This window comes from Phyllobates terribilis, unplaced genomic scaffold (assembly GCF_046119375.1).
Source record: "Phyllobates terribilis strain yellow unplaced genomic scaffold, ASM4611937v1 Scaffold_12__6_contigs__length_324123572, whole genome shotgun sequence".
Lineage (NCBI taxonomy): Eukaryota > Metazoa > Chordata > Amphibia > Anura > Dendrobatidae > Phyllobates > Phyllobates terribilis.
In genome coordinates this window covers 263058487-263073061 of record NW_027362772.1, presented here as the reverse complement: position 1 = coordinate 263073061, position 14575 = coordinate 263058487, and the positions used below count along the sequence as shown (strand labels likewise).

Sequence of the window (14575 nt, the reverse complement as noted above, 5' to 3'; positions counted from 1 at the left end):
ATCCATCTTTTGTTTCCCCATTAACCCCAAGAGGGACTGTTTATTTTATTGGGACGCTGCTGGAGTTTATGCCGCACAATAGACCCGCAGGAAGCTTACCCAAACCGTGTGTCCTGTGTCTACCTCCGGATAAATTTTTATTTTCTTTTATTATAGAAATGCTTTTACATTTTTAAATATATTTTTCATTTAAAAATTATATATTTTTTTCTCTAAATGAGAAAAAAATCCAAAAATATAATAAAGTCAAACATGTGTATATGTGCGTGAGTGTGTATATGTGTGTGTATATATATATATATATATATATATATATATATATATATATAATATATATATACATACACAGTACAGACCAAAAGTTTGGACACACCTTCTCATTTAAAGATTTTTCTGTATTTTCATGGTTTGAAAATTGTACATTCACACTGAAGGCATCAAAACTATGAATTAACACATGTGGAATTATATACTTAACAAAAAAGTGTGAAACAACTGAAAATATGTCTTATATTCTACAGTCATGGCCAAAAGTATTGAGAATGAGACAAATAGTAATTTTTCCAAAGTTTACTGCTTCATTTTTTGTAATGGCAATTTGCATATACTCCTGAATGTCAAAGAGTGATCAGCTTAACAGCAATTACTGTACTTGCAAAGTCAATATTTGCCCAGAAAATGAACTTTAACCCCCAAAACACATTTCGACATCATTGCTGTCCTGCCTTAAAAGGAGCAGCTAACATCGTTTTAGTGATTGATCCATTAACACAGGTGTGGGTGTTGATGAGGACAGGGCTGGCGATCAATCAGTCATGATTAAGTAAGAATGACATCACTGGACACTTTAAAAGGAGGCTGGTTCTTGGTATCATTGTTTCTCTTCAGTTAACCATGGTTATCTCTAAAGAAACACGTGCAGCCATCATTGCACTGCACAAAAATGGCCTAACAGGCAAGAGTATCGCAGCTACAAAGATTGCACCTCAGTCAACAATCTATCGCATCATCAAGAACTTCAAGGAGAGAGCTTCCATTGTTAAAAAGGCTCCAGGGTGCCCAAGAAAGACCAGCAAGCGCCAGGACCGTATCTTAAAACTGTTTCAGCTGCGGGATCGGACGACCAGCAGTGCCGAGCTTGCTCAGGAATGGCAGCAGGCTGGTGTGAGTGCTTCTGCACGCACTGTGAGGCGGAGACTCTTTGAGCAAGGGCTGGTTTCAAGGAGGGCAGCAAAGAAGCCACTTCTCTCCAGAAAAAACATCAGGGACCGACTGATATTCTGCAAAAGGTACAGGGAGAGTGGACTGCTGAGGACTGGGGCAAAGTCATTTTCTCTGATGAATCCCCTTTTCGATTGTTTGGGACATCTGGAAAACAGCTTATTCGGAGAAGAAGAGGTGAGCGCTACCACCAGTCTTGTCTCATGCCAACTGTAAAGCATCCTGAAACCATTCATGTGTGGGGTTGGTTCTCAGCCAAGGGAATCGGCTCACTCACAGTCTTGCCTAAAAACACAGCCATGAATAAAGAATGGTACCAGAATGTCCTCCAAGAGCAACTTCTCCCAACCGTCCAAGAGCAGTTTGGCGCCCAACAATGCCTTTTCCAGCATGATGGAGCACCTTGCCATAAAGCAAAGGTGATAACTAAATGGCTCATGGAACAAAACATAGAGATTTTGGGTCCATGGCCTGGAAACTCCCCAGATCTTAATCCCATTGAGAACTTGTGGTCAATCATCAAGAGACGGGTGGACAAGCAAAAACCAACAAATTCTGGCAAAATGCAAGCATTGATTATGCAAGAATGGACTGCTATCAGTCAGGATTTGGTCCAAAAGTTGATTGAGAGCATGCCAGGGAGAATTACAGAGGTCTTGAAGAAGAAGGGGCAACACTGCAAATATTGACTTGCTGCATTAACTCATTCTAACTGTCAATATAACCTATTGGTACTCTTAATATGATTGTAATTATATTTCTGTATGTGATATAAACATCAGACAAACACTTATAAAAACCAGAGGCCAGCAGATCATGTGAAAATATAATTTTGGTGTCATTCTCAAAACTTTTGGCCATGACTGTAGGTTCTTCAAAGTAGCCACCTTTTGCTTTGATGGCTGCTTTGCAAACTCTTGGCATTCTCTTGATGAGCTTCAAGAGGTAGTCACAGGAAATGGTTTTCACTTCACAGGTGTGCCCTGTCAGGTTTAATTTGTGGGATTTCTTGCCTTATAAATGGGGTTGGGACCATCAGTTGTGTTGTGCAGAAGTCTGGTGGATACACAGCTGATAGTCCTACTGAATAGACTGTTAGCTGCTTTTTTCTTGCCATAATGCAAATTCTAAGTAAAGAAAAACGAGTGGCCATCATTACTTTAAGAAATGAAGGTCAGTCAGTCCAAAAAATTGGGCAAACTTTGAAAGTGTCCCCAAGTGCAGTTGCAAATACCATCAAGAGCTATAAAGAAACTGGCTCACATGAGGACCGCCCCAGGAAAGGAAGACCAAGAGTCCCCTCTGCTTCTGAGGATAAGTTTATCCGAGTCACCAGCCTCAGAAATCGCAGGTTAACAGCAGCTCAGATTAGAGACCAGGTCAGTGCCACACAGAGTTCTAGCAGCAGACACATCTCTTCAACAAGTGTTAAGAGGAGACTTGCAGCAGGCCTTCATGGTCAAATAGCTGCTAGGAAACCACTGCTAAGGACAGGCAACAAGCAGAAGAGACTTGTTTGGGCTAAAGAACACAAGGAATGGACATTAGACCAGTGGAAATCTGTGCTTTGGTCTGATGAGTCCAAATTTGAGATCTTTGGTTCCAACCACCGTGTCTTTGTGCGACGCAGAAAAGGTGAACGGATGGACTCTACATGCCTGGTTCCCACCGTGAAGCATGGAGGAGGAGGTGTGATGGTGTGGGGGTGCTTTGCTGGTGACACTGTTGGGGATTTATTCAAAATTGAAGGCATACTGAACCAGCATGGCTACCACAGCATCTTGCAGCGGCATGCTATTCCATCCGGTTTGCGTTTAGTTGGACCATCATTTATTACTCTGTCGCCTCATTTGGGGGCACAGGACCATGGGTGTTATGCTGCTGTCCACTAGGAGGTGACACTATGCATAATCTGAAAAAGATTAACCGTGGCTCCTCCTCTGCAGTATACACCCCTGGACGGCATCAGCCTTCTCCAGTTTTTGCTTAGTGTCGCATAGGAGGCACACCTAAAACTTTTACTCCGTTTTCATCGACCGGATTGCAGATGAAGAAAAGTGGGTCTACTGCGAGACTCCCAGCATGGCTCCTTCCTCGGCCCCTTATTAGGGGTGCACGGTTGAAGTCGAGATGGCTATTCTCTATGTCGCTCCTTCCCCAGACCCTCGGGTGCTGGTTCGAAGTCGAGACCCCCCCTCCTTCCCCAATTCCTTTTGGTTTCTGGGTTGAGGTCGAAGCGAGGATATAGCCCCCTGATGGTGACAACAGCACTTCCCTAATCCCCCCTGGGCTTATTAGGTTGAAACGCCTCAGGTAGGGCCTGTACAGGCAGCAGCTCCCAGCAACCAGCACACTACGGCTGAATCCAGGGACCCCAGCCTTGCTGCGGGCTCCTGGCGGGGCCGGGGGGAGTGCAGGCAGAACACAACAGAGGCACAGGCCTCCCTGTTCCCTGTTTCTGCGGCAGCACCAGCTCTACGGTGCCTCAGGGGGACTCTTCACAGGGCCCCCCTCTTCCGCTATACCCCACCGCTATCCTGCCTTTAAATCCGGGGGGGTCCGGTTCATATCCGGCCCCCTCCCAGACTTCCGCGCCGGCCTGCAGTCCCTTTGGGCATCAGGCATCTAATTTAGGCCGCGGCTTCGGCTAGGCCGAAGCCGCCACCTCCTCTCCCCGGCCCGCCCCCCGGATGACAAATATGACACTCTACAGTGTCATAGAGGGGGCGGATCGAGACTGAAAGGGCGCGATTTCACAGTTCTGCCGCCCTTTTCAGCTCTCCGCCCCCCTTCTTTCTTAACTTTACTCTGGCGGCCATTATCTGCTGCAGGATAAGAGAAGACCAGCCAGTCTCCAGGGGGCACAGGACTGTGGATCTTCGGCGCTGGACCTAGGGGCACAGTGGTGGGATAAGATCACAGCTGGAGTTCTTCCTCGGCTGTGAGTCCATTATTACTTATATGCTCCTCTGCATAGCCACTCCTGTAGGGCTCTCTGCATAGCCACCCCAGTGCACTATGCCGGCTCAAGGTCCAAGAGAACCAAGCAGGACTGCTATTATGCACTCTGTACAGCCTGCAACAATACTCTCCCAAGTGGCAACACGTACCCGCACTGCCTGGACTGCATCCAAACTACTGTGCCAGAGCCCCAAGAAGCCCCTGCCAATGCTTCGGTGTCTAATGCCACGCCGGAATGGGTCACTCAGATATTTCAATCTATGACGCAGTCTATAGATAACCTAACCTCCACATTGCTTCAGGCTCTGCAGAGTCATGCCTCGGCTATGAACGCTACCCAGCAAAGGGAAGGCTCGACTCAGGGACATGACGACCCGGGCACATCCACGTCTAGGTCAGGATGCAAGCGGACCCACAGGTCACGTTCATCTGCGTCATCCCATAGCACACAGTCATCCCCTTCTAGGGAGAGACACCGTAGTTCGAGGTCATCTAGACCATCCCCTACCAGGGACAGATATTGCAGTTCTCCGCAGCGATCCCCGACCAGAGAAGGCCTCCACCCTGGTTCACCCAGCAAGAGACGCCTTAGCGATACACAGGATTCGGAAGGCATCTGTGATTCCGACTCAGACCCAATCCCCCCTAGCAGTACAGCGCTAGTTGAGGACGTAATCTCGTCCATCCATCGGGTGCTGGACATTTCTGATCCGCCCCTGGAGGCACCACAACACAAGATTTCCTTTGAAGGTGTTCTGAAACCTCCTAAGGTCTTCTTTGACCACCCAGAGTTTAAGTCAATCCTTAAAAAGCTGTTCTCACAGCCTGAGAAGTTTACCAATCGCAAATATCTGGAGGCGCGGTACCCCTTCCCACAGGAGACCACCAAGGAATGGACAGATCCACCCGAAGTGGATCCCCCAGTCTCTAGGCTAGCAGCACAGTCACTACTTTCACTGCCAGATAGCTCAACCCTCAGGGACACAGCAGACCGGCAGGTAGAACGCATGGCTCGTTCAATTTTCGAGGCCGCAGGGGCCTCCCTGGCTCCCGTGTTCTCTTCAGTTTGGGCTGCCAAGGCCATCCTGGCTTGGACCCAAAATTTACAAGCTGGCCTCCAAGTATCTGCTCCTGAGCTGTCGGACCAAGCGGTTCAAATAGCAGTTGTAGCAGATTACATGCTTCATGCAGCTCTGGATTCTGCATGGGGTGCAGCTGGGGATAGCATCAAACGCCATCACAATTCGACGTATCCTCTGGCTGCGGGAATGGAAAGCAGACGCAGCCTCAAAGAAGTCCCTCACGCACCTCCCGTACCTCAGTGGTCGACTTTTTGGTGAACAGTTGGACACGATGATATCCAACGCCACCGGGGGTAAGAGTACCTCTCTCCCCCAACTGAAACCCAAACGCACTTACAAGAATCGTAACCAAACTCGATTCCGATCCTTTCGGAACTCTTCGGGCTGGTCCATCTCGCGGCCAGCACAAAATAGCAACCGCTCCCTACGCAGGGACAACTCGCGGTCGACGCAAAAGTCGGACCAGACCTGGCAGTCAAAAGCAGGCCAGTCAAAGTTCAAAGGAGGAAAATCTCAGACTTCCTCCTCATCATGACTCACGGACTCCGGAAGACACCCCACCTGTAGGCAGCCGACTTTTGCTCTTTCATCAAGTCTGGCTGTCTATTACAGAAGACAGGTGGGTCAGGGAACTAGTGTCTTCGGGATACGAGATAGAGTTCACTTCCGACCCACCAAACAGACTCTTTCTTTCTGTTCCCCCCCCAAAACCACCAGACAAGGCTTGTGTCTTCCGCCAAGCGGTCTTCTCACTTCTTCAAGCAGGAGTCATAGTACCGGTCCCCGCGGCCGAGCGCTTCCGAGGGTTTTACTCCAATTTATTCGTAGTCCCCAAGAAAGGAGGCGGCGTATGGCCCATACTGGACCTAAAACAGCTCAACAAATATGTACGGGTACGTCACTTCCGCATGGAGTCCCTTCGGTCCATCATTGCATCCATGGAAAAGGGAGAATTTCTCGCCTCCATAGACATACAAGACGCATACCTGCATATACCAATTGCACCCGCCCATCAGTGATTTCTCAGGTTCGCAATCGACCAGGACCACTACCAGTTCGTGGCTCTCCCGTTCGGACTCTCCACGGTTCCCAGAGTGTTTACCAAAGTCATGGCAGCCACCATGGACGTCCTGCACTCCAGAGGCATAGTAGTCGTTCCATACTTGGACGATCTCCTTATCAAGGCTCCCACCTTCAAGGACTGCGAGCTCAGCGTCTCAATCACAATCGACACTCTGAGTAGACTGGGCTGGTTAGTCAACCTACAAAAGTCATCACCAACCCTGAGTCAGTCTCTGACCTTCCTGGGAATGCTATTGAACACCTTCAGGGGTCTAGTGCTCCTTCCCAAGGACAAGGCACTGCCTCTCCGTCTAGGAGTTCGCACTCTCCTCAGCAAACCCCATAGATCCCTCCGGTTTGCCATGAGAGTCCTCGGCAGGATGGTGGCGGCAATAGAAGCGGTCCCATTTGCCCAGCTTCACCTCAGGCCTCTCCAACTAGCCATCCTCAAGTCATGGGACAGGAACCCTTTTTCTGTGGACAGGGAGTTCCAGCTGACGTCAACCAGGAGGTCCCTGCACTGGTGGCTCAAGCCAACCTCACTAACAATGGGGAAATCCTTTCTCACTGGTCAATGGAAGGTTCTGACCACCGACGCGAGCCTGACGCGTTGGGGTGCGGTACACCTACACCACAGAGCACAGGGCAAGTGGTCCGCAGCGGAAGCGACCATGCCCATCAACATCTTGGAAATTCGTGCCATCCTCCTGGCATTGAGAGCCTTCCATCACTTACTGGCAGCCTCTCACATCAGAGTACAGTCGGACAATGCCACGGCTGTGGCATATGTGAATCACCAAGGGGGGACCCGCAGTGCCCAGGCGATGCGAGAAGTGACACACATTCTCCACTGGGCGGAAGACACAGGTTCGGTTCTCTCTGCGGTCCACATTCCGCGTGTGGACAACTGGGAAGCAGACTTCCTCAGCCGTCAAGGAATGGACTTGGGAGAGTGGTCTCTCCATCCCGAAGTTTTTCGACAGATTTGCCATCGCTGGGGGATTCCAGACGTAGACCTAATGGCATCCCATTTCATTGCCAAGGTCTCCAACTTCATGGCCAGAACTCACGACCCGCGGGCGCTAGGAGCGGACGCCCTGGTTCAGGACTGGACCCAGTTCCAGCTCCTGTACATTTTTCCACCTCTCCCCCTGATATCCACAGTGGTGAGGGAGTTCCAACCATCCTAATCGCACCGGACTGGCCCAGACGTACATGATACGCCGACGTCTTACAGCTCACAGCAGACGTCCCCTGGCGTCTCCCCGACCGCCCGGATCTTCTGTCACAAGGCCCGTTCTACCACCAGAACTCCGGGGCCCTCAATTTGACGGCGTGGCCATTGAGACTTGGGTTCTAATCCAGTCAGGGTTCTCGCCGGACATCATTGGAACCATGATCAGGGCACGGAAGCCAACCTCTGCTAAGATTTATTACCGTACCTGGAAAGCCTTCTTTACCTGGTGCGAATCTCGTGGCCAGACCCCATTCCCTTATTCCCTCCCCAGGGTACTTGGTTTTCTCCAATCGGGTCTGGAGGCCAGACTGTCCCTGGCCTCCCTTAAGAGCCAGGTGTCAGCTCTCTCAGTGCTTTTTCAGAGGTGCATTGCTAACAAGCCTCAAGTAAGGACATTTCTTCAAGGGGTTTCCCGATTGGTTCCCCCCTACAGACGACCACTAGAAACGTGGGACCTCAACCTGGTGCTGACAGCATTGCTGGAAACACCCTTTGAACCCCTTAGGGAAGTCCCACTCCGCCTTCTATCCCAGAAAGTGGTTTTCCTGGTCCCAATCACCTCGCTACGCAGGGTGTCTGAACTGACAGCACTCTCCTGCAGACGGTCCTTCCTGGCTTTTTACCAGGACAAGGTAGTTCTCCGTACGGTCCTATCCTTCCTTCCGAAGGTTGTGTCCAACTTCCACCTCAATGAGGAAATTTCACTGCCATCCCTCTGTCTGGTCCCGGTTCATAGAGTGGAGAAGGCTCTGCATACGCTTGACCTTGTCAGGGCATTGCGTATCTATGTGTCTAGGACTGCACCCTTCCGGAAGTCTGATTCTCTTTTTCCTTCTTCTGGAAGGCAGCCGCAAGGGTCTGCCAGCTTCCAAAGCTACCCTTGCTAGGTAAATCGAATCCACCATGCAAGAGGCCTACCGCCTCAAAAATTCTCCTCTTCCAGCAGGAATTACGGCACACTCTACACGTGCGGTAGGGGGTCTCCTGGGCCATTCGGCACAGCAAGTGTGTAAGGCAGCCACCTGGAGTAGCCTACACACGTTTACCAAACACTACAGGGTTCATGCCCAGTCCTCAGCAGACGCGAGCCTGGGTAGACGTGTTCTGCAGGCGGCGGTACCCCAATTGTAGGGGCCCTTCTACACAATATTCGTCCATTGATTCCCACCCAGGGACTGCTTTGGGACGTCTCATGGTCCTGTGTCCCCAATGAGGCGACAGAGTAAAGGAGATTTTTGTGTACTCACCGTAAAATCTCTTTCTCTTAGCCTCTAATTGGGGGACACAGCTCCCATCCTGACGCCCGTTCCGGGCTGTTATGTTGAGTTCTCATATTGTTTTTTTTTTTTTTTTGAGCTCGTACATAGTTGCCTTCTTATAGGCATGGTATGTTATCCATGTTACGTTCCTACTAATGCTTTTGCACAAAACTGGAGAAGGCTGACGCCGTCCAGGGGTGTATACTGCAGAGGAGGAGCCACGGTTAATCTTTTTCAGATTATGCATAGTGTCACCTCCTAGTGGACAGCAGCATAACACCCAAGGTCCTGTGTCCCTCAATTAGAGGCTAAGAGAAAGAGATTTTACGGTGAGTACACAAAAATCTCCCTTTTTCAACAGGACAATGACCCCAAACACACCTCCAGGCTGTGTAAGGGCTATTTGACCAAGGAGAGTGATGGGGTGTGTGTGTATGTGTATGTATATTATGTGTATGTATATACAGTACAGACCAAAAGTTTGGACACACCTTCTCATTTAAAGATTTTTCTGTATTTTCATGGCTTTGAAAATTGTACATTCACACTGAAGTCATCAAAACTATGAATTAACACATGTGGAATTATATACTTAACAAAAAAGTGTGAAACAACTGAAAATATGTCTTATATTCTAGGTTCTTCAAAGTAGCTACCTTTTGCTTTGATGACTGCTTTGCACACTCTTGGCATTCTCTTGATGAGCTTCAAGAGGTAGTCACCGGAAATGGTTTTCACTTCACAGGTGTGCCCTGTCAGGTTTAATAAGTGGGATTTCTTGCCTTATAAATGGGGTTGGGACCATCAGTTGTGTTGTGCAGAAGTCAGGTGGATACACAGCTGATAGCCCTACTGAATAGACTGTTAGCTGCTTTTTTCTTGCCATAATACAAATTCTAAGTAAAGAAAAACGAGTGGCCATCATTACTTTAAGAAATGAAGGTCAGTCAGTCCGAAAAATTGGGCAAACTTTGAAAGTGTCCCCAAGTGCAGTTGCAAAAACCATCAAGCGCTACAAAGAAACTGGCTCACATGAGGACCGTCCCAGGAATGGAAGACCAAGAGTCACCTCTGCTTCTGAGGATAAGTTTATCCGAGTCACCAGCCTCAGAAATCGCAGGTTAACAGCAGCTCAGATTAGAGACCAGGTCAATGCCACACAGAGTTCTAGCAGCAGACACATCTCTACAACAACTGTTAAGAGGAGACTTTGTGCAGCAGGCCTTCATGGTAAAATAGCTGCTAGGAAACCACTGCTAAGGTCAGGCAACTAGCAGAAGAGACTTGTTTGGGCTAAAGAACACAAGGAATGGACATTAGACCAGTGGAAATCTGTGCTTTGGTCTGATGAGTCCAAATTTGAGATCTTTGGTTCCAACCACCATGTCTTTGTGCGACGCAGAAAAGGTGAATGGATGGACTCTACATGCCTGGTTCCCACCGTGAAACATGGAGGAGGAGGTGTGATGGTGTGGGGGTGCTTTGCTGGTGACACTGTTGGGGATTTATTCAAAATTGAAGGCATACAGAACCAGCATGGCTACAACAGCATCTTGCAGCGGCATGGTATTCCATCCGGTTTGCGTTTAGTTGGACCATCATTTATTTTTCAACAGGACAATGACCCCAAACACACCTCCAGGCTGTGTAAGGGCTATTTGACCAAGAAGGAGAATGATGGGGTGCTACGCCAGATGACCTGGCCTCCACAGTCACCAGACCTGAACCCAATCGAGATGGTTTGGGGTGAGCTGGACTGCAGAGTGAAGGCAAAAGGGCCAACAAGTGCTAAGCATCTCTGGGAACTCCTTCAAGAATGTTGAAAGACCATTTCCGGTGACTACCTCTTGAAGCTCGTCAAGAGAATGCCAAGAGTGTGCAAAGCAGTCGTCAAAGCAAAAGGTGGCTACTTTGAAGAACCTAGAATATAAGACATATTTTCAGTTATTTCACATTTTTTCTTAAGTATATAATTCCACATGTGTTAATTCATAGTTTTGATGCCTTCAGTGTGAATGTACAATTTTCATAGTCATGAAAATACAGAAAAATCTTTAAATGAGAAGGTGTGTCCAAACTTTTGGTGTGTACTGTGTACTGTGTATATGTGTGTATGTATGTATATATATATATATATATATATATATATATATATATATATATATATATATATATATATATATATATATAGCACATTTACACTGTGCAGCACTACTATATAATAGACTGTAGGTGGCACTTTGTCTGCACTTTAGTAGATATATATTTTTTTTTATAAGATATATCTAAAAAATATTTTTTTTATTGTTAGGGACATAAATTATTCTTTTTCCAGTGTTAAGGATCATGCCTTACTCATCCCTGCTGCACCTTTGCACCCCCCCACCACCCTGTTGTGTACGTATCGCTATTATGACAGGGTGTTTGCATTTTGTTAGTGCAGCCACAGTGCCCCCTACAGTTAATTGTGTAGTAGTGCTGATCACTAAGGGAAACGGGATTGTCATAAATTGCATTTGTATTTCTTTTTTACGGCTCTGTGCCCACGATGCAGAAATACTACTGATTTTTCCTGAGCGTTTCTGCATTTCCCTGGCAGAAAAAACGCATGCGGATTGTACATGCGTTTTCCTGCCAGGGACATGCGGATTGTACATGCGTTTTCCTGCCAGGGGCATGCGGATTGTACATGCGTTTTCCTGCCAGGGACATGCGGATTGTACATGCGTTTTCCTGCCAGGGGCATGCGGATTGTACATGCGTTTTCCTGCCAGGGGCATGCGGATTGTACATGCGTTTTCCTGCCAGGGACATGCGGATTGTACATGCGTTTTCCTGCCAGGGACATGCGGATTGTACATGCGGATTGTACATGCGTTTTCCTGCCAGGGACATGCGGGTGTGAAGCTTTCTTCACATGCATTTCCGCATGCCGGTTGACAAGCGCTTTCCAAGCGATTTTAGCATCACTTGGAAAGTGCTTGACAACTTGGTCATACTATATAAATCCATGCAAACAGCATATATAGTGTGACCGTAAAAGAATGGTAAAAAATAAAAAAGAAATATTATATTATACTTACCTTCTGATGTTCTGATGACCCCCGGAGTCTTTATCCGATGCGTCTCAGCTTGCCGGCAGCTCGCGGTAGACTAAAGGACCTGCCGACGTCAGCTTTCGCGTGACCCATCACATGACTAAATGATGTCATGGCATGTCCTTGAGTCCACCGCGAGCTGCCGGTAAGCCATAACGCATCGGATAAAGACACTGGGGGCCATCAGAAGGTAAGTATAATGTATATTTTTTATTTTATTCTTTTTTTTTTTTTTTTTTTTTTTTTACAGGTACTATGGTACCCGGGTTCTGAGGAGAGTCTCCTGTCCTCCACACCCGGGTACCATCCGCACATTGAAATGCATGGATTCCGCATCTACAGATGCAGTGATGCGGATTCCATGCGTTCCAATGCAAGTCAATGGCGGCGAAAACGCAACGCTTCCGTAAAATAATTGGTAGTGCTGCGGATGAAGTGTACCTTCGATAAAAATTACAGACCTCCCCATTCTTTGTAGGTGGGAAAACTTGCAAAGTCAGCAGTGTATCAAATACTTATTTTCCCCACTGTATTAGGCTGTCACGTTTTGGATCAGGAGACCCCCGTCTGCCCCGTACTCGGAGTGTCGCACACAGATGCGCGAATGTTGCAGATTTTGCTGCTGTTTGTTTTCTGATTTACAGAGGACACGCTGTGTGGGATATTGAGCCATTAGAGCGTCAGCATTTGTAACAATGGGCCATAACCTCCGTCTATAAAGCCCAGGTGTCAGGTGGTAGTGACCACTCATTTACCTAATCCGTCCAGCAGACACTTGCGATGGTGTTTGTTTCATTACCCTTGTTTAATGGAATTAGGTTTAATGCTGTTTGCGGCGTCTGGATCTGTATCCAATCCCTTTTACGGTCAGGTTTAAAGATGATTAGTTCCTGCAAACTCATCAGATTGCTTTACGAAGCTTGTGAAACGTAGCGATAATGTTGTCACCCTTGTCTGTCTCTGTGACCTCCATTAGTACATTAGAAGCTTAGCCCTGCGGGGCGAACGCTCTAGGTGGGGAAGTGTTAGGCCGGGGTGGACGCTCTGCGGGAGGGGGTTAGGCCGGGGCGGACGCTCTAGGTGGGGGGGGGGGGGGTTGTTAGGCCGGTGGGGACGCTCTAGGTGGGGGTGTGTTAGGCCGGGGCGGATGCTCTGAGGGGGAAGGGGTTAGGGCGGGGCGGACTCTCTAGGTGGGGGGGTGTTAGGGTGGGGCGGACGCTCTAGGTGGGGGGGCGGTGTTAGGCCAGGGCAGACGCTCTGCGGGAGGGGGTTAGGCCGGGGCGGACGCTCTGCGGGAGGGGGTTAGGCCGGGGCGGATTCTCTGCGGGGGAATGGGTTAGGCCGGGGCGGACGCTCTAGGTGGGGGAGTTTTAGGCCGGGGCAGACGCTCTAGGTGGGGGCGTGTTAGGCCGGGGCGGACACCCTCAGGGGGAAGGGGTTAGTCCGGGGCGGACACCCTCAGGGGGAAGGGGTTAGTCCGGGGCGGACACCCTCAGGGGGAAGGGGCTAGGCCGGGGCGGACGCTCCCTCGGGGGAAGGGGCTAGGCCGGGGCGGACGCTCCCTCGGGGGAAGGGGCTAGGCCGGGGCGGACGCTCCCCAGGGGGAAGGGGCTAGGCTGGGGCGGACGCCCCGAGGGGGAGCCGGGGGTTAGGTCGCGTTGGACGACTACATGCAATCTTTCCTAACTTTGTCACAACATATGATGATCTTTGACCATATGTAGTAATAAATGGTCAAATGTTCTCCTTTCTCCACTTATGAGCCACTTCTTCCCCCTCCTCTGCTTCCTGAACTCCACATTTACTCTGAGGGGTAAAAAAAGCTCAAATTTGTTTTGGACAAAACTCATTGCCATTCACTGAGATCAGATTGCAGCAGAGCGAACTAGAAAAAGAGGCACAGACAGTGCTGATCCTTTCTAGTAAGTGTTTATCTCTCTACTGTGCTGGTTTCACATCTACACCGCTCAGTACTGCTGTATAATGTGCTCCATGCTGCTGCATTCAGTTGTGTGTAACATAGAGACAGGAGAGCAGGAGTCTAGTGTGTGTTGTATATGGAAAAATGCAATAGCGCAATAGGGTCTTATCCAATTAATAAATGTTACAAAAGTATTAAAAACTTCTCACCTAGTAGGGTTGTGTGGGACACAACACCTATAAAGCCTGGACTCCAAATGCTGCAGCTTCTTATGGATATGTCAGAGATAGATGCTGGGAAAGGAAGTTGTTTCTGCGCTCTCTGGAGTCACGACAAACCATTAGTATGGATAAAAATGTAGGTTTATTGTCTACGCGTTTCAGAGTCCAATGACTCCCTTCTTCAGGACAACCATACATAACCTTCTCAGAAAGTATGGTGTCCTGAGGAAGGAGTCAGTGGACTCTGAAATGCGTAGACAATAAACCTACATTTTTATCCATACAAATGGTTTGTCGTGACTCCAGAGAGCGCAGAAACAACTTCCTTTCCCAGCATCTATGTGTGTTGTGTATGGCAGACATCATAGCTTACCGTTTCTATGCACTAGCTCAGAGAGAACTGAAATCTAGAGTCAGCCTGCAGATGAGAAAATGGAGGATACAAGTCATCTAATTGTCAAAAAATAGTGTTATTCCTCCTGTACACATGACATCTTATTGTGAAATGGCAGG

The 14575-nt window shown here is 48.6% G+C and overlaps 1 protein-coding gene across 2 annotated transcripts in view; it reads left to right on the top strand.

The window, feature by feature from the left end:
- NOC2L (NOC2 like nucleolar associated transcriptional repressor) overlaps positions 1 to 14575 on the top strand; it is a 105652-nt gene that overhangs the window by 40623 nt on the left and 50454 nt on the right. The gene's annotated exons all lie outside the window — the stretch shown is intronic.